This window comes from Pristiophorus japonicus, unplaced genomic scaffold, assembly GCF_044704955.1.
Source record: "Pristiophorus japonicus isolate sPriJap1 unplaced genomic scaffold, sPriJap1.hap1 HAP1_SCAFFOLD_90, whole genome shotgun sequence".
NCBI classification, from domain to species: domain Eukaryota; kingdom Metazoa; phylum Chordata; class Chondrichthyes; family Pristiophoridae; genus Pristiophorus; species Pristiophorus japonicus.
The window spans coordinates 2,144,273-2,165,772 of record NW_027254824.1 but is presented as its reverse complement, the minus strand read 5'-3'; positions in this window follow the sequence as shown (position 1 = coordinate 2,165,772).

Here is a 21,500-nt window from a genome sequence, read left to right as displayed (position 1 = left end):
AAGGTCATGTTATACGCAGTAAGTTGTTGTGATCTGGAATGTACTGCCCTGAACGTGTAGTGTAACCTTTAAATTGTAATTGGATAAATATTCAAGGGAAATATGAGAAAATCTAAAGTTCAAACGCAGCTTAATGAGATGACTATCAAAGCTTTTCAAGGAGCTAGAACAAGCACGATGGGCCGATTAGCCATCTCTGTGGTGTATCGGTCTACGATTTTAAGATCAGCAGTAAATGGTCCGTCTGCATATTCAGGATTAAATAATGTTTCATTGAAAATTTCGATTTTTTCTATAAACCAAGAGCGCTGAATATATAGGTTAACAGTCGCTGCTTTCCTTCATTCACCCGCGATTGTGACCATCTCCTCCACGCTGAGCTGGGAATTTAAACACCTATTTTGAACGGAGGATTCATGATTGCATCGGGAACATCATAAATAAGCTGGGAATTTATTTCGAAAACAAAAATTCGAGCACAATATCACTTCAGGGGAAAAACAGTAAGACTTGTATTTACATCGTGTCCTTCAAGCAGTTAGTTTATCCCAAAGCGCTTCAAAGCCAATGATGTGTTGTTTGAAGTGCAGTCACTGGTGTATTGTAGGAAACGCGGCAGTTAATTTGCAAACAGAAAGCTCCTCGAAACAGCAATAAGATAATGACCAGATCATCAGTTTTTTTGAATGATGCAGGTTGCGTGATTAATATTGGTCAGAAAACCGGGGATAAGTCCCCTGCTCTTCTTCGATCTTTTCCATTCACTTCAAAGTGCAGACGAGGCCTTCAGTTGCCTAAGGACTCATGTTTAGCGTGGAAGCAAGTCTTCCTCGATTCCGAGGGACTGCCTATGATGATGCATGGTGGAACAGTCCCAAGGGGCTCATGAACTTACCTCTGTTATTATGTTGGGATTCTGTCGATCGTTATATTAACTGACCAAATTTCATTCCAAGGGGAAAAAAGATTCATAATATACCCACATGTAAATATTCCATGCAACATATATTTATTCAGAATAAAATATCTAACCTGATCCTCCCGTGGTGCTCACACTTAGCCATCAACAGCGAAGTATGGCAGTGGTGTCGCTCGGATTTACATTATATCCTCTTGATGGGAAAGGGTTGAGAAGTCTGTGCTGAAGTCCCACTTGCGTCGTCTTTCGTATTGTTAAGACTATGCTCTTACCGAGTTCGTGCATTTTTTCATTGTGATAATGCTGCAGTGTCAGTGCAGCGGGTGTGAGGGAGATTCACAAGCAGATAGTCTGCAGATGAGAATCCGCTCTGTTTTATGAGCAGACAAACGTTGCCTCTGCTTGAGTCCTGCTTGTTGTGGTCATTGCACTAAGACTGAAGCGATGCAGCTCAATATTCTAAGTGAAGGCACCAATACATGTGTCGGGACGTGGAAAATTTACTTACACATTTCAGGTCCTCTGTCACATGGCGCAGCTTCAGTTACTAAAGTTGGGCACTAAGTTGGGCACTAGAGTTTTACATCAAAACCTGCCTTGGCAATCTTCATCAGCTCATTAAATGACTTTTGACACTGAGGTGCCATGACGAGTTGAAGGATTTGGCAATAACGCACGCTTTTTCCTCCAAAGTAAAATATTCTTATTCCATTTCTTGTGTCAACAATTGCTCCATAGGCATACTTCTTTCTCTCTTTTTCCCTGTCCAATTCTCGCAGTTTACTTCCAATAAACTACAACTCCTGTCCACATAGTGCAGTACACCAATCAATATATAGATTAGCTGGTTTCTGAAAACACCGCTGTGCAGCAGCAATGTTGTTGGGAGGAAACTGCATCGATTGAAATCCACCATCTGCTTGAATTTTAAAAAGCTCATATCCCTCATTCCTCCTGTGGCCTAATAATTGCGAAAGGAGCCATTCCCAATCGAAAAAGTGATCTTTATTCAAAAGATATTGATATTGCTTTAGTTGTTTTTATTTTAATAATTTTCCATTGAGAGTAAACAGATATTTCTTCTCACTCTTCAGCTCCTCTCTGAATTTAGTCTGGGCTATTCCATAGATTCCCGTGTTTGTGCAAGCAGAAAGAAGCTGAAGCATGAATCCAACCTGCTGAACCCTGTACACCGGAGTATTTAGATATTTGTCGATATAATTATAGTTTTACACTAACCAACTTAGCGAATGCACTACATATACTTTTCATAAGAGGATGAAATTAACAGATAGAGCGAACATCAAGACCATGGATTTTTTGCTGTTCTCCATCTCTCGGTCATTCTGATCCTCACTATTGCTCCGGACACTCCTGCGGATTTGATTTGCCACTATAATGTGTCTCACCGTTAGAGCATTGAACGAAAAAATTAAACAGATTGGTATTAAAGGGATTAAAATACTGTCAATCCAGTCATATGCGCTCCAAAAAGGCGAAGTATCGAAGTTTATATACAGAAAACAAAACCAGTGTACTTGCTCAGTTATAAAGTAAGCCTGGAATGAAAAGTAAAAGGGTATATGTAAGAGAAATTTGGCATTAGCGGTAACAGCAGGGCAAGGGTTAAAGTGCTGGTTCCTGCAATGGCCCATAAGGAGGTAAAATGCCTCTCTTCGGCCTTCTACCAAGGCTGCAGAAGTTTTCAATTCAATAATATACCGACAGGATACGATGTTTGAACCTAATCAGACATTGATAAGAACTTGCGAAGAGGCTCGAGGCGACTCAAAGGCACCAAGGAAATGCATAACAAATTCCGATCTAATGAAGTCATTCAATTAACGTCCGAAAGCGGTCACGAGGGTCTTGGCTTGTATATCCAAAGTAGCACTAATAAGGTCGTCCAATTTGAGAAGTAGGACAGATAAGGTAGTTCAATTAAAAATCGAGGGATTTCTTGTCCGGGAACAGAGGGATTTTGAAACGTATAAAAGTTGTATGATTGTGCTGTTCGGCGAGCATCTCCACTCACAGGCGACTGTGATAAGAGGTGTTCCCGGACGTTCGTAATAAAGATCGTTATACTTTGCCATCCGTTTCTACCTGCTATCTTCGAGAATTGGTACGTGGGCTGCGGCGAGCGTCGACCCTCTATATCTGTGGGACAGATCGTGGGAGAGGAAGCATTCCCATCTCCACTTTACAGTACTCATCTAACGCAGCTCACCATGCACACGGCTCCGAAAACCACAATCGCAGTTCTCTGTGTGCAATATTTCGCTCTGAGCTTCTGACAGCAAATGGCTACAAAGTGATCAAAGTTGAAAGCGACCGTAAACCATACTGTACAGTCAAGGGATGCAACTAATACAGAGCATACATGAGTTATGAATAAGAAACTAACAGGAAAATACATAATATTAATGCGATTCAGAATTACGTCACTGACAACAACAAATAGATCTGCCGCTGCTATTCCCACCAGGTAACAAGTGATGCATTTGGAGAGACCACATTTTCCGCGGGACAGGATCACAATCGCCACTAAGTTAACTGGAAGGAATACGAATAAAAAATTGAGTTTAGTTTCTGACAATATGCTGCATTTACCACAATCTAGTGTCAATTACTGCTCGGTTTTCCGTCCGTGCCGTAGCTAAATGATTATTTCACTTGGAGCAGCACATTTTTCATATTATGAAATTAATGAGCAAATTTGGACAATCCCAAATAGAGAAATGGATGTCATCCATTCATCAATGAGCCGCGTGGAAGAGCGTGATTAACTTCACTGCAGACAATGAAAGGTTGGATTCAAATTGACTGAAAAGATGTAAAAAAAAATAGGTAATGAATGGAAATTCATATTGATAAGAAATACAAAACAATGTAGAGAGCTATAATAATTTGAGTAGATAATACCATATTTTTTCCGTGACTAGATTATGGTGACTTGCCAGCTATGTGAATTAAAAATATCGCCACAAATCAATAATGACCCGTAAGATAAAGATATTGCAGGATGAAATGACACAATATATATGAATAACGAAATGCAAGATTTCAAGAAAAGCAGCACATTTAACGGTAGGACAATGATTAGCGTTTATGAGTTTACACTAAGTGGAAGATATAAAGTGCTTTGTCTTGGATAAAGAGTCAGACGAGATAGTGCAAGCTCAAAGTCATTGTGACCGTAGTGCTTTATTACAGATCTCAGATTGCCTCTCCAGCCTGTGAGGCCTATTTACGTACAGGTGCTCCCAAGGGATTCTGGGATATCTTCTGGTGGTAAGACATGGTAATGACAGGTTTTCATGCATAGCAACACTTGCCCGCCCTCCACCAAAGTCAATAATATATCTACTTGCAATGTGATTCGATCTGGGGCTTTCCTTTCCCTGGTATATCCTGCTTAGTTACCTCACATGACCCAACTCACTTACTGGGGTCTCGCTCGCTGGACTGCTCATGAAAAGGACACTGAAGACAAGGCTCTCATTAATCCACCCTGATCTACACGAATAGGTGGAGAGCAGGCGCCTTCAACAGGATACATACCATGATTGCGCAAATGTGTCATGCGCAATTTCAGTAACTTATCCTGTATTCGTGCTGAACTATGGACAAGGTCCCAAGTTGATTGCTTTTAAGTATTCTGTCTTGCCTCAGCTCCCCCAACTGCTCGCACAGGAGGTACACTGCCTCTATCGGGCCTGCACGTGCCGCGCTACATTTAAGTGCTCCGCCTTGCCACAGCTCTCGTTGCTGCTCGCGCGCAGTTCCACTACCTCCTATAATTCATTAAAATGTCACGAACAGTTTCAGGGAATACTCAACAAGTCTGATGGTGTTTAGCTCTCGAGGAGTAGAATTCAACCATTGGAAGACACGCTACAGCAATTGATTGGAGATCACGTGCAGTACTGTAAGCTGTTCAGGTCAGCACAACGTAGGAACGATATATTAACCTTGGAGGGTGTTCAGCATTGATTTACCAGATTGATAATCGGACCCCTGTGCTTACATTACCAAGAGAAATTACACAAAATCTGATTGCATTCCCTGAAATTTAGATGTTTTAACGGGTAATTTCATCAGCGTTTTGCAGAAGGGAAACAGATAAGATAGAGAGCGAGAAACTATTCCACTTGTTGGGGAGTCGAGTCCAAGGGTTGTGGTCTTAACCTTAGAGCCAGAAATTTAAGGAGTGATATTAGGAAACACTTCTACACACAAAGGATGGACAACCTTTGGATTTCTCATCTGCCAAAAGGAATTGGTACTCGATCAATTGATAATTGTACATCTAAGTTCGAAAAATATATGTCAACCAAAGGCATTAATGGTTATGGGCCAAAGGCTGCTACACGCCGTCAGATAGCAGATTACCGATATGACTTGAATGACGGAACATGCTCGAGGGGGTTAAATTGCCTATTACTGTTCCTATGTTCCACAGATATTCATGATTTAATTGTAAATTTATTTTAATTGTTTTTAGTTTTAACTTATAGATCAATAAAATCGAAGATTGACCAAAAACCATTGACGGCCTGATAGATAAATAAGCATGAAAAGGTGTTCCAACAATAAAAACTCAAACAATCTATCAACTCACCAATAACTTGCATAAGTTTTATTTTCTATTTATACTGCATTGTTTTAGAAGCTGCTCACGGTGACTTATTAACATTTTAATATTTTCCTTCCCTCTGACGTTGCCACTCTTCTCTATATCAGTGTTTATTCTCATTACTCCAAGTGTCCATTGTCATGTCCAATTTCATCCCAATATATCCTGAGCTGCAACTTTTCACCATCCACTGTTCCAACTATCCTATTCTCAGTGTTAATTTGTTGACCCATAATATCGGTGTGGAAAGTTGTATTCTTTCAATAGATTATCGAACTCTCCAGACTGTTCCTCTACCCTGTTCACAACGTCTATAATAAATGGAATAAATATAAACGAACGTCACTTCCAGAAAAATATCACGATGATTGTAGTTGCTTGCATTTCGATAAACATTAAAGCACTAGATGGCGCGATTTTGCAATTAACAAAGCATGAACATTAATGCGGCTACGAATAATCTCCAGATAAATACAATGGCTCCTGTTTCCAACAGATACAGTGCAAACTGATACACCACAATCATAAACATTTAATTTTGCAATCAAGTCCAGTGACAGTCAGATAATTCACTCACGCTGAAATATGAACGAGTTAGCAGCAAATTTAGTTCAGTCGCCAGACCACTGACGCGTCTCACGTACACATAGCGTGTAATAATATTTCGTAACAGTGATAAGCAATAAAAACCTTGCAATCTCAGTGTATTTAAACCTTGTTTCGGAGGGAGGACACTGCACTGCCTACTTTAAACAATGAGAACGTGAGCTCTCTCGATATTAATCACTGAAATACATTATTGAAATAATATTCCAGGACAGCTCTGTTCCACAAAATGAAAGAATAACAGCTCCTGCTGAAAATATACCAGCTCTTAACTCAAATAATTATTCCAATGCATCCCATATAGACAATAATCCAGCCAACATGTCCGAATTGGAAAAACTATGCTTATTGCAGTTATAACAACTCAGACAAGAGGTAAAGAGCAGACACTTAACGCATATCGTTATTCAAAGAATAGAAAAAACTAGGTGGCTTTTCAACATCTGGCAGGAGACAAAATTTCTCACAGGCTCAACAACACAGTTAACATGGATTTACACCCATAAAGCTGCAATAACGATTTACCAGGAACTCCAACAGCTGCAAGGACAAGATATTAAATATCTTCTATCTGAAGGATGACAGGATATCCCATGCATGGGAGAAGCAGTGACTTATGTCAGATTGGGACCCACAGCTACGGCAGGAACTCTGAGCTGTTACTTGGCAACGGGCACTGATTTATACAGCGGTATGTCTCAACTGACACGGTTATACCCGCTGATCATTGCAATTAGTTACAGTCAGTAGAACATACACATTGCATCAGCAGCGTTGACTCTGATGTAAATAATGTGGTGGATAAAACACAAACATCTCAATATCCACGATATTAACCTAATCAGACATCTCTCCAGAATAATACTAAAATCTGTGTTCAGACTTGACAAATCCAACAATAATGAGCGGTTTTAGGTCCAGTTTTCATGTAATTGTATTGACCATGTTCACTCCTGCTCATTCATTTTAAGTTTTTATCGGTCTCTACACAGTGTGCGCGAAACCAGGAACATTGGAACGAATAGTTTTCCGTTCCTGCAGTTTTCCAGTTGAAATATGAATATTTAATCTCTGCCATGAGTATAGTCAAATGACACGTTCAGTATTGAAACCTAGAAATTACTGCCGCCTCGAAAAGACTCTGGATGATATTGCGGGATGGTACCTGAACATGCGTCATTGGAGTGCATCTCTCCATTAGGTTACTGCAGATAGTATTCATTTTGTTCTAAATTGATCCATCATATGATCATCAGGCTATAAAAAATAGCACCCGGAGTAGATCATGCGGCCCATCGACCTTGTACATCCACTCCCTACCATCGCTGATCTTCTACACCAACGAGACATTCCCGCCTAAACCCCACATCCCTTGATTCATTAGTACCCAAATGTGCGTGGCAGTTTGACAGGCAAACATGAGGAAAGCAGGGAAGGAACCAACCACGAAATTTAACGATATTTTCTTGTAGTATCCTGTGCGAAATGGAGGCACACTTCCCGATGGAACAGCACCTCCCATCGACCCCTTTGCTCCGAAATGATTAATAAAAATAATATGTTCCGAACCGACCATATCCAGGCAGTAAATATAACATTACATCAAGCTTAACAGAATATTCAGTATCAATGAACAGATATATAGCTGTGATGAATGTCAGATGTGGTTTAAATTCAATCAGATTGAGGAAATTGTGAATTGGAAGTCAAATATGCACAATGAACATCTCTGTCTATAATTATGATATATTTCAGGCTCAGTGAAGCTGAAATAGCACAGTTGAAAGAGTGTTGCATAGAAACATGGAAACATAAAAAATAGCTGCAAGAGCAGTACATCTTGCCCTTCGAGCCAAAACCGACATTCAATATGATCATGGCTAATCATGCAACCTCAATACGTCTTCCCTGATCCCATTAGGCGTAAGGGCCACAAGTAACTCCCTATTATATATGCCCAACGAATTGGACTCCACAATTTCCTGTGCGAGAATTCCACACGATCATAACTCTCTGGGTGAAAAAGTTTCTCCTCATCTCGGTCCGATATTGCTTACCTCCTATCTTTAGACTGTGACCCCTGGTTCTGAACTTCCCCAACATTGGGAACATTGTTCCTGCATCTAACCTATCCAGTCCCTTCAGAATTTTATAAGTTTCCATCAGCTCCCCTCCCATTCTTCTAAATGCCTTGCCCATACAGTCTTTCCGCATATGTCAGTCCTGCCATCCCAGAAATGAGTCTGGTCAACCGTCACTCAGTCGCACAATAGTAAGCACGCCCTTCCTCAGATTAGGAGACAAAACTGCACACAGTACTCAATGTGAGGTCGCACCAAGTCCCTGTATAATTGCAGTATGATTTCCCTGCTACTATACTCAATTCCCCTTGCTCTGAAGGCCTGCATGCCATTTGCGTTCTTTACTGCCTGCAGTCCGTGCATGCCTACCTTCAATGACTGATGTACCATGACACCCAGCTCTCGTTGCACATCCCCTTTTACTAACCCATCATATAGAAACATAGAAAATAGGTGCTGGAGCAGGCCATTCAGCTCTTCGAGCCTGCACCGCCATTGAATATGATCATGGCTGATCATGCAACCTCAGTACCCCGTACCCGCCTTTTATCCATACCCACTGATCCATTTAGCCTTCTGGGCCACATCTACCTCCCGTTTGAATATGTCCAACGAACTGCACTCAACAACGTTCTGTGCCAGAAATTTCCACAGGTTCACAAATTTCTGGGTGAAAACGTTTCTCCTCATCTCGGTCCTATATGGCTTACCCCTGATCACTTGACGGTTCCCCCTGATTCTGCACTTCCCCAACATCGGGAGCATTCTACCTGCATTTAACCTGTCCCGTCCTGTCAGAATTTTATAAGTTTCTATGAGATTCGCTCATTCTTCTAATCTGCAGTGAATATGAGCCTAGCAGATCCAGTCTTTCCTCATATATCAGTATTGCCATCCCGGGAGTCAGTCTGCTGAACCTTCGCTGCACTCCCTCAATAGCAAGACGGGCGTTCCTCAGATTAGAACATCAATACTGCATAAAATATAGAGGTGTGATCTCACCAAGGTCTTGTACAACTTCAGTAAGAACTCCCTGCTCCTATACTCAAATCACCTAGCTATGAAGGCCAAGATACAGTTTGCCTTCTTCACTGCCAGCTGTAAATGCATGCCAACTTTCAATGACTGCTGTACCATGACACCCAGGTCTCATTGCACCTCCCCTTTTCAAAATCTGCCACCATTCAGATAATGTTCTGTCCTCGTGTTTTTGCCCGAAAAGTTGAAAACCTCACATTTATCCTCATTATACTGCATCTGCCGTGCATTTGTTCATTCACCTAATCTGTCCAAGACCCTCTGCAGCCTCTTAGCATCCTCCTCGCAGCTGACACTGCCACCCAGCTTACTGTCATCTGCAATCTTGGAGATATTACGTTGAATTTCTTCGTAAAAATCATTAATGTATCTTGTAAATAGCTCGGGACCCAGCACTGAAACCTGCGGCACCCCACTGGCCACTGCCTGCCATTTTGAAAAAGACACGTTTATTCCCACTCTTTGCTTCCTCTCTGCCAACCAGTTCTCTATCCACGTCAATACATTACACCCAATACCATGTGCCTGAATTATGCACAAGAATCTCTTGTGTGGAACTCTTGTCAAAAGCCTTTTGAAAGTCCAAATACTCCACATCCACTGGTTACCCTTGACAGCTCTAAGAGTTACATCTTTAAAACACTCTAGAATATTTGTCAAGCTTGTTTTCCCTTTCACAAATCCATGCTGAGTTAGACCGAGCCTGTCACTGCTTTCCAAATGCTCTGCTATAATATCTTTAATAATTGATTCCAGCTATTTCCCCGCGTTTGATGTCAGGCTACCCGGTCAAAAAATCCCTGTATTCTCTCTCGCTCTTTTTTAAAAATGCGGATTTATTAGCTACTTTCCAATCCACAGGAACTGAACCAGAATCCATGGAATATTCGGAAATGACTACCAATGCATCTAGTATTTCTAGGGCAACTACCTTAATTACTCTGGGATGCAGACTATCTGGTCCTGGGCATTTATCGGCATTCAGACTATTCAATTTCCCGAGGACCATTTCCTGACTAATAAGGATTTCCCTCAGTACCCCCTTCTCGCTCGACCCTCGATCCCCGAGTATTTTCGGGAGGTTAGTCGTGTCTTCCTTCGTGAAGACAGAAGCAAAGTATGTTTTCACATGGTCTGCCATTTCCTTGTTCCTCATTATGAATTCACCTAATTCGAGTGCAAGGGACCTACATTAGTCTTCAATAAACTTTTTCACTCACATATCTATCGAAGCTTTAGCAGTCAGTTTTTTTATTCCCTGCATTATTACTCTCATACTCTATTTTCTCCCAACTGATTAAACCCTTATTCCTCCTCTGCTGAATTCTACACTTCTCCCAGTCCTCAGGTCTGCTGCTTTTTTTGGACAATTAATTTGCTCTTCCTTGGATTTAATATTTTCCCTAATTTCCCTTGTTAGCCCCGGTTGTGCCACCTTTCCTTTTTTATTCTTATGCCTCACAGAGATGTACAATTCTTGTAGATCAGGGATGTTATATTTAAAATTCTGCCATTGCCTTAACACCGTCAACCCTTTAATTATCATTCTCCAGTATATCCCAGCCAATTCACGTCGAATACCGTAGAAATGTCCTTTCTTTAAGTTCAGTACAATTGTCAATGAATAAACCCTTTCACTCTCCATCTTAATAAAGAACTCTACCATATCATGGCTACTCTTCCCAATGGGACCCGCATAACCAGAATAGTAATTAATCCTCTCTCGTTACATGGAAGTTCGCCAAGCTTATCGTCGACAGGTTTGTAGTGATCGACGTCGCACTGTCTGACACAGATTCGAGGATCATATTCAGCAGGCACCTCAAATCGCTGGAGAAATACAACCAGCGATGTACCCGGAAGATCATGCAAATCCACTTCGATGATACACGCACCAACGTCAGTATTCTTGATCAGGCCAACATCCCCTGCATCGAAGCTCTGACCACGCTCGGCCAGCTCTGTTCGACGGGCCACATTGTCTGCATGCCCATCATAAAAATCCCAAAGAAAAAGCTCTACTCGGAACTCCGACATGGCAAGCGTGCCCAAGATGGGCAGAGGAAACCTGTTAAGGACACCGACAAATCCACCTTGATAAAGTGCAATATCGCCAGCAACACCTCGGAATCCATGGACAAAGAACACGCTAATTGGAGGAAGGGCATCCTGGAGGGCGCTGGGCACCTCAACGCTCGTTACCGAGATCATGCAGAAAACAATTGCAGGCAGCGGAAACAGGGTGCAGCAAAGCAGACTCCCGGCCAAACCTTTCCTCCAACGACTACCATTGGCAGAAACTCTAATTCCCGTGTTGCACTGTACCGTCTCCTGAGAAACCACTTTAAGAATGGAAGCATTCTACGTCCATTTCGAGGGACTGCCTATGATAAGATGGAAGATAAAAAAGAGACCAATTCTCCTCAGAATTGTATTACAACAACTGTAAAACATCTCAAATATTTCTATATATTTGAATAGAAGTGACTGTCTTTTTTTCTTATTTCTATCTTTCTTTATTTTCCCCTTATGCTCGCTTTATCCTTCTCAATGACTCTCTGTCGTTTCTTCTCACGTTTTAATTTCTTGTCCTCTTGCTCTGTTGCTCTGTTGCTCGCATGCTCAACTCAGATTTGTATTTCTGTAGAACATTTAACGAAGTTAGCTCGCCCCCAACCGCCTTACATCCAACGACGTATTTTAGAGTGTTTTTCCAATTGCATTGGTGAGAGGGGAGCGACCTATCAAAAGCCCAGCGGGAGACCGAGAGGCAGCGGCAGTTGGTGAGAGGGGAGCGGCCTATCAAAAGCCCAGCGGGAGAACGAGATCCTACGGCAGTTGGTGAGAGGGGAGCGACCTATCAAAAGCCTAGCAGGAGATCGAGAGCCAGCGGCAGTTGGTGAGAGGGGAGCGACCTATCAAAAGCCCAGCGGGAGCTCGAGAGCCAGCGGCAGTTGGTGAGAGGAGAGCGACCTATCAAAAGCCTAGCGGGAGATCGAGAGCCAGCGGCAGTTGGTGAGAGGGGAGCGAACTATCAAAAGCCCAGCGGGAGACCGAGAGCTAGCTGCAGTTGGTGAGAGGGGAGCGACCTATGAAAAGCCTAGCGGGAGATCGAGAGCCAGCGGCAGTTGGTGAGAGGGGAGCGAACTATCAAAAGCCCAGCGGGAGATCGAGAGCCAGCGGCAGTTGGTGAGAGGGGAGCGGCCTATAAAAGGCCCAGCGGGAGATCGAGAGCCAGCGGCAGTTGGTGAGAGGGGAGCGACCTATCAAAAGCCCAGCGGGAGATCGAGATCCAGCGGCAGTTGATGAGAAGGGAGCGACCTGTCAAAAGCCCAGCGGGAGATCGAGAGCCAGCGGCAGTTGGTGAGAGGGGAGCGACCTATCAAAATCCCAGCGGGAGATCGAGAGCCAGCGGCAGTTGGTGAGAGGGGAGCGACCTATCAAAAGCGCAGCGGGAGATCGAGATCCAGCGGCAGTTGGTGAGAGGGGAGCGACCTATCTAAAGTCGTTGGGAGATCGAGAGCCAGCGGTAGTTGGTGAGAGGGGAGCGACCTATCAAATGCCCAGCGGGAGATCGAGAGCCAGCGGCAGTTGGTGAGAGGGGAGCGACCTATCAAATGCCCAGCGGGAGATCGAGAGCCAGCGGCAGTTGGTGAGAGGGGAGCGACCTATCAAAAGCGTACTTGTGCAGCTACAGCGGGAGAGAAACAAAATCGAAGTAGAAGGGAATCAAAAAGTGACGTCACAGCCAATGGGTTAAGTGATTGGCTGGTGATTGGCGAGTAGCTTTTCTTTTTATTTTTTATATCAGTAAGTGAACTTTAGAATTGTTACTACCAATTTAAGTGTATCTAACGGTTAAGACATGGCAGGAGAGCTCGGTCACGTGATATGCTCCTCCTGTACCATGTGGGAACTCGGGGACACCTCCGGTGTCCCTGGGCGCTAAGTGTGTGGGAAGTGTATCCGCATCGAGCTCTTGATGGTCCGCGTTGCGGAATTGGAGCTGAGGGTGGATTCACGCTGGAGCATCCACGATGCTGCGAATGACGTGAGTATCACGTGTAGTGAGTTGGTCTTACCGCAGGAGAAGGGTCCACAGCCAGATAGGGAATGGAAGACCACAGGAAGAGTAGTGCAAGAAAGATAGTGTAGGGGTCCCCTGTGGTTATCCCCCTGCAAAACAGATACACTGCTTTGAGTACTGTTGGGGGGGATGACTCATCAGGGGAGGATAGCAGCAGCCAAGTTCATGGCACTGTGGCTGGCTCTGCTGCACAGAAGGGCAGGAAAAAGATTGGTAGCGCGATAGTGATAGGGGATTTGATGGTGAGGGGAATAGATAGGCGTTTCTGCGGCCGCAACCGAGACTCCAGGATGGTATGTTGCCTCCCTGGTGCAAGGGTCAAGGATGTTTCGGAGCGGGTGCAGGACATTCTGAAATTGGAGGGAGAACAGCCAGTTGTCGTGGTGCACATTGGTACCAACGGCATTGGCAAAAAAAGGGATGAGGTCCTACGAAAAGAATTTAAGGAGCTAGGAGCTAAATTAAAAAGTAGGACCTCAAAAGTAGAAATCTCGGGATTGCTACCAGTGCCACGTGCTAGTCAGAGTAGGAATCGCAGGATAGCACAGATGAATACGTGGCTTGAGCAATGGTGCAGCAGGGAGGGATTCAAATTCTTGGGGCATTGGAACCGGTTCTGGGGGAGGTGGGTCCAGTACAAACCGGACGGTCTGCACCTGATCAGGACCGGAACCAATGTCCTAGGGGGAGTGTTTGCTAGTGCTGTTGGGGAGGAGTTAAACTCATATTGCAGGGGGATGGGAACTTATGCAGGGAGACAGAGGGATACAAAAATGAGGCAAATGCAAAAGACATAAAGGAGATGAGGAAAAGTGGAGGGCAGAGAAACCCAAGGCAAAGAACATAAAGGGCCATTGTACAGCAAAATTCTAAAAGGACAAAGGGTGTTAAAAAAGCAAGCCTGAAGGCTTTGTGTCTTAATGCAAGGAGTATCCGCAATAAGTTGGATGAATTAACTGTGCAAATAGATGTTAACAAATACGATGTGATTTAGATTACGGAGACGTGGCTCCAGGATGATCAGGGCCGAGAACCCAACATCCAGGGGTATTCAACATTCAGGAAGGATAGAATAAAAGGAAAGGAGGTGGGGTAACATTGCTGGTTAAAGAGGAGATTAATGCAATAGTTTGGAAAGACATTAGCTTGGATGATGTGGAATCTATATGGGTAGAGCTGCAGAAAGCTAAAGGGCAAAAAAAGTTAGTGGGAGTTGTTTACAGTCCTCCAAACAGTAGCAGTAATGTTGGGGAGGGCATCAAACAGGAAATTAGGAGTGCATGCAATAAAGGTGCAGCAGTTATAATGGGTGACTTTAATATGCACATAGTTTGGGCTCGCCAAACTGGAAGCAATACGGTGGAGGAGGATTTCCTGGAGTGCATAAGGGACGGTTTTCTAGACCAATATGTCGAGGAACCAACTAGGGGGGAGGCCATCTTAGACTGGGTGTTGTGTAATGAGAGAGGATTAATTAACAATCTCATTTTGCGAGGCCCCTTGAGGAAGAGTGACCATAATATGGTGGAATTCTGCATTAGGATGGAGAATGAAACAGTTAATTCAGAGACCATGTTCCAGAAATTAAAGAAGGGTAACTTTGAAGGTATGAGGCGTGAATTGGCTAAGATAGATTGGCGAATGATACTTAAGGGGTTGACTGTGGATGGGCAATGGCAGACATTTAGAGACCGCATGGATGAATTACAATAATTGTACATTCCTTTCTGGCGTAAAAGTAAAAAAGGGAAGGTGGCTCAACCGTGGCTATCTAGGGAAATCAGGGATAGTATTAAAGCCAAGTCAGTGGCATACAACTTGGCCAGAAATAGCAACGAACCTGGGGATTGGGAGAAATTTAGTACTCAGCAGAGGAGGACAAAGGGTTTGATTAGGGCAGGGAAAATGGAGTACGAGAAGAAGCTTGCAGGGATCATTAAGGCGGATTGCAAATGTTTCGATAGGTATGTAAAGAGAAGAAGGTTAGTAAAGACAAACGTAGGTCGCCTGCAGTCAGAATCAGGGGAAGTCATAACGGGGAACAAAGAAATGGCGGACCAATTGAACAAGTACTTTGGTTCAGTATTCAATAAGGAGGACACAAACAACCTTCCGGATATAAAAGGGGGCAGAGGGTCTATTAAGGAGGAGGAACTGAGGGAAATCTTTATTAGTCGGGAAATTGTGTTGGGAAAATTGATGGGATTGAAGGCCGATAAATCCCCAGGGCCTGATGGACTGCATGCCAGAGTACTTAAGGAGGTGGCCTTGGATATAGCGGATGCGTTGACAGTCATTTTCCAACATACCATTGACTCTGGATCAGTTCCTATCGAGTGGAGGGTAGCCAATGCAACCCAACTTTTTAAAAAAGGAGGGAGCGAGAAAGCAGGGAATTATAGACCGGTCAGCCTGACCTCAGTAGTGGGTAAAATGATGGAATCAATTATTAAGGATGTCATAGCAGCGCATTTGGAAAATGGTGACATGATAGTTCCAAGTCAGCATGGATTTGTGAAAGGGAGATCATGCTTGACAAATCATCTGAAATTTTTGAGGATGTTTCCAGTAAAGTGGACAAAGGAGAACCAGTTGATGTGGTATATTTGGACTTTCAGAAGGCTTTCGACAAGGTCCCACACAGGAGATGCATGTGCAAAGTTAAAGCACATGGGATTGGGTGTCGTGTGCTGACGTGGATTGAGAACTGGTTGTCAGACAGGAAGCAAAGATTAGGAGTAAATGGGTACTTTGGGTACTTTTCAGAATGGCAGTCAGTGACTAGTGGGGTACCGCAAGGTTCTGTGCTGAAGCCCCAGCTGTTTACATTGTACATTAATTATATAGACGAGGGGATTAAATGTAGTATCTCCAAATTTGCGGATGACACAAAGTTGGGTGGCAGTGTGAGCTGCGAGGAAGATGCTATGAGGCTGCAGAGTGACTTGGATAGGTTAGGTGAGTGGGCAAATGCGTGGCAGATGAAGTATAATGTGGATAATTTTGAGGTTATCCACTTTGGTGGTAAAAACAGAGAGACAGACTATTATCTGAAGGGTGACAGATTAGGAAGGGGGAAGGTGCAGCGAGACCTGGGAGCCATGGTACATCAGTCATTGAAGGTTGGCATGCAGGTACAGCAGGCGGATAAGAAAGCAAATGGCATGTTGGCCTTCATAGCGAGGGGATTTGAGTACAGGGGCAGGGAGGTGTTGCAACAGATGTATCGGGTCTTGGTGAGGCCACACCTGGAGTATTGTCTACAGTTTTGTTCTCCTAACTTGAGGAAGGACGTTGTTGCTGTTGAGGGAGTGCAGCGAAGATTCACCAGACTGATTCCCGGGATGGTGGGACTGACATATCAAGAAAGACTGGATCAACTGGGCTTGTATTCACTGGAGTTCAGAAGAGTGAGAGGGGACCTCATAGAAACGTTTAAAATTCTGAAGGGTTTGGACAGGTTGGATGCAGGAAGAATGTTCCCAATGTTGGAGAAGTCGAGAACCATGGGTCACAATCTAAGGATAAGGGGTAAGCCATTTAGGACAGAGATGAGGAGAAACTTCTTCACCCAGAGAGTGGTGAACCTGTGGAATTCTCTACCACAGAAAGTAGTTGAGGCAAATTCACTAAATATATTCAAAAGGGAGTTAGATGAAGTCCTTACTACTCGGAGGATCAAGGGGTATGGCGAGAAAGCAGGAAGGGTACTGAAGTTTCATGTTCAGCCATGAACTCATTGAATGGCGGTGCAGGCTAGAACGGCTGAATGGCCTGCTCCTGCACCTATTTTCTATGTTTCTATGTTTCTATGAAACGACACAATAATTTGCAATTAGCAACCTCGAAAATGTAGCAATGTAATCATGACCAGGTCATGTTTTTCTCTGCATGTTGATTTACATTGACAAATAGTGTGTTGTGTGGGACAGAAAGCCCGTATTACCAAAATGCCTTGCTATTCTTTCTTCGCACTTTGTGAGACTGGCACATGCAGACCTCAACATTCAACCAGCATTCTGCTTACCATGGTTTATCAATTTGCTCAGAGAATTAGAGAGCAAGGAAAGGATAACTTCAAGGAAAGCCAATAGAAGGATCTGCAAGGGTCAATGAGCCATATCTGTATGTGTCAAATTGATAACTCTGTTTCGGAAGTGGAAGATTTTAATGCAGCAGTAAAAAATCAGGGCAATAAATGCCTGGATGTTTAGTTAATGCTTTTACTCACTTGGCGTTTGTATACATCTTTGAGATACCATACATTATTTCTAGTATGCATCGAATGTAGTGATTATAGGTTTAATTCGTACAAAAATGTGAAGGACTATGGCATAGCAACTCACACTTGAATTATGGGGAGTGTGTATCTCAGAAGCTTATTTGACACTTGAATCAAAAAAATGTAGGGCAGTGCGTGTTTCAAAAGAAGCTTCCGTTCACGCTGGTTAAGGGAACAATGCTGCTCAACAGCTCAGATACTGGTTTTGTGTGGTACGAAAATACTTTAGAGTTAATAATGCTTTTGCCAAGTGCGAGGTTTCAAAAAAGTCCTGATCCTGCATTAATATAACAGAGTGTGTGTGTTGTGAATATAAAGTAACCAAAAGAAAAACATCAAGACATTTGTGCAATATCTTGAAGTTTGAATGTGATTTTTGAAAATTACTTTGGCTGAGATGGACTGATGTGATTTTATCAAAGTCTGTTCAAGTTGAAATAAGAGAATGAACAGAAAGTCGTTTGTGTTACAATGTCTACTGCTGGGATTGATAAGTTAGGAGAAGAGGCTGTGGCCAGAAATAGAGCAGTCTCAATCTTATAGCGCAATGAGCTGAAAGTGCGGAGCAGCTATCAGCAGTAAGGAAAACGTCAAAAGCTGGCGATTCCAGGCGCTCGGAACAGACAGGTCTGTTCTGACGCTAAATCCACATCTTGTGGATGCAGGAAACAGGAATCAAGATAGACTGGAAGGAATATCTAATCTGCAGCATGTAAAATTGGCGGAGAACCGAGCGGACATCTTTGTCATAAGGCCGCTCGCACGCGACGACCTGTGAAGGAGATGTGAGTGCATCTTCCACCCCACGGCATGTGATGGAGATGGGAGGACCTGTACCACCCCATGAACTATGAATGAGATGGGAAGGCGCCCTCCCAAATCACGTCCTGTGAATGAGATGGGGGTACCCTTCCCACCTCAGGTCGTCTGAAGATGTGAGGGCCCGAAACACCCTACGTCTTGTGAAGGAGATGGGAAGGCTGTACCACTCCACTTCATGTGAATGAGATGGGAGGCCCAGTACAACCCCACGTCCTGTGAAGGAGATAGAAGTCCCCGTACCATCCCAGGACCTGTAAAAGAAATGAGAGAACCCCTCCCAATCCACGTCCTGTGAAGGAGATGGAAGCACCCCTCCCAACCCACATCTTGTGAAGGAGATGGGAGGGCCCATACCACTACACGGCCTGTGAAGGAGATGGGAGCGCCCCTCCCAACCCACATCTTGTGAAGGAGATGGGAATGCCCGTATCACCCCACATCCTGTTAAGGAGATGGGAGGGATCTGCAACCACATTTCTGTGAAGGAGATATTACCATCCCACTTCCTGTGCAGGTGATCGGAGTGCAGAAGCTGGTGATATAAGGTTGCGAAGCGGAGACACAAGTTGATGACGCCAGATGGTGTTCAACGGATTTCAAGGTCGAAACTTTGAAAAGGGGATTAAGTGACTAGCATAGCTACCGGTCCCTTCCACGTGGCGTTTATATTTCTCGATTTCGGAGCTCCGAACCCGCTCGGAACGAGTGCCGGTTTTAGGAATGGAGAAGTAGCATTCAGAATCTTGTTACCCCGCAGCATCACATCCGATCTTACGGTAATTCGGAGATTGGGGGTAGCATGTTCGAGCAGAAGAGAGGAGAGCCTGATCATGAGGCTGTAACTCTCCAAAGAACTGGTTAAGAGAACACAGGACCGAAATTGCACAGCGCCCTGTTTGGGGCAATAACTTTACGGTTGTACTGCCAAATTTTATTAAAGTTTTTCACTGCAAATGTTACATTAATAAAATAATTTACGTGGCTGTTCAAAGAGCGGAATCACAGACAAGAGACAAGAGAAGGACGTTCTGGCTATTGCGGGAGTGCAGCGAAGGTTCACCAGACTAATGCCAGGGATGGCTGGGCTGTCATATGAGGAGAGACTGGATCAACATTATTCACTGGAGTTTAGAAGGATGAGAGGGGATCTCATAGAAACATACAATATTCTGACTGGACGAGACAGCCTAGATGCAGGAAGAATGTTCCCGATGTTGGGGTCCAGAACCAGGGGACAAAGTCCGTTTGTGAATGAGATGAGGAGAAACTTCTTCACTCATAGAGTTGTTAACCTGTGCAATTCCCTGCAGCAGCGAGTTGTTGATGGAAGTTCATTGGATATATTCAAGAGGGAGTTAGATATTTAGATATTGCCCTTATGGTTAAGGGGATCAACGGGGTATGGAGAGAGAGCAGGAAAGGGGTACTGATGGAATGATCAGCCATGATCTTATTGAATGGCGGTGCAGGCTCTAAGGGCTGAATGGCCTACTCCTGCACATATTTTCTATGTTTTTATGTAAAAGGCTCTACAATGAGTGGGAGTAGAGAGGAGCGGCTATTAAATAGCGGGAGCAAGGGAAGCGGCTGTTTATAGAACGGGAGCAGCGAGGAGCGGCTGTTTACAGAACGCAAGCAGAGGGTCCCGGTTGTTTACAGAGCGGGAGCAGAGAGGAGCGGCTGTTTACAGAACGGGAGCAGAGGGTGCCGGTTGTTTACAGAGCGGGAGCAGAGAGGAGCGGCTGTTTAAAGAACGCAAGCTGAGGGTCCCGGTTGTTTACAGAACGGAAGCAGTGAGGAGCGGCTGTTTACAGAACGGGAGCAGTGGGTGCCGGTTGTTTACAGAGCGGGAGCAGAGAGGAGCGGCTGTTTACAAAGCCGGATCAGAGGCTACCGGCTGTTTGCAGAACGGGAGCAGAGAGGAGCGGCTGTTAACAGATTGGAAGCAGCGAGGAGAGGCGGTTTACAGAGAGGGAGCAAGAAGGAGCGGCTGTTTACAGAGCGGAAGCAGAGTGGAGCGGCTGTTTTTGCAGCGGGAGCAGAGAGGAGCGGCTGTTTACAGAGCGGGAGCAGAGAGGTGCGGGTGTTTACAGAGTGGGAGCAGAGAGGAGCGCCTGTTTTTGGAGCGGGAGCGGAGAGGAGCGGCTGTTTACAGAGCGGGAGCTGAGAGGTGCGGGTGTTTACAGAGTGGGAGCAGAGAGGAGCGCCTGTTTTTGGAGCGGGAGCAGAGAGAAGCGGCTGTTGACAGAGCATGGGCACAGAAGAGCGGCAGTTTACAGAGCGGGAGCAGAGAGGAGCGGCTGTTTACAGAGCGGGAGCAGAAAGGAGCGACTGTTTACAGAGCAGGAGCATATAGGAGCGGATTTTTACAGAGCGGGAGTAGTGAGGAGCGGCTGTTTACAGAGCAGGAGCAGAGAGGAGCGGATGTTTACAGAAATGGAGCAAAGAAAAGCGGCTTTTTGCAGAGTGGGAGCAGAGAGGAGCGGCTGTTTCCAGAGCGGGATAAGAGAGGGGCGCCTGTATTGGGAGCGGGAGCAGAGAGGAGCGGCTGTTGACATAGAGGGAGCAGAGAGGAGCGGCTGTTTACAGAGCGGGAGCAGAGAGGAGCGGCTGTTTACAGAGCGGGAGCACAGAAAAGAGGCAGTTTGCAGAGCGGGAGCAGAGAGGACTGGCTGTTTACAGAGCGTGAGCAGAGAGGAGCGGTTGTTTACTGAAAGGGAGCAGAGGGAGCGGCTGTTGACATAGAGGGAGCAGAGAGGAGCGGCTGTTTACAGAGCGGGAGCAGAGAGGAGCGGCTGTTTACAGAGCGGGAGCACAGAAAAGTGGCAGTTTACAGAGCGGGAGCAGAGAGGACTGGCTGTTTACAGAGCGTGAGCAGAGAGGAGCGGTTGTTTACTGAAAGGGAGCAGAGAGGAGCGGCTGTTTACTGAACGGAAGCAGAGAGGAGCGGCTGTTCATAAAGCGGGAGCAGAGAGGAGCGCCTGTTTACGGAACTGGAGCAGTAGGAGCGGCTCTTTACAGAGAGG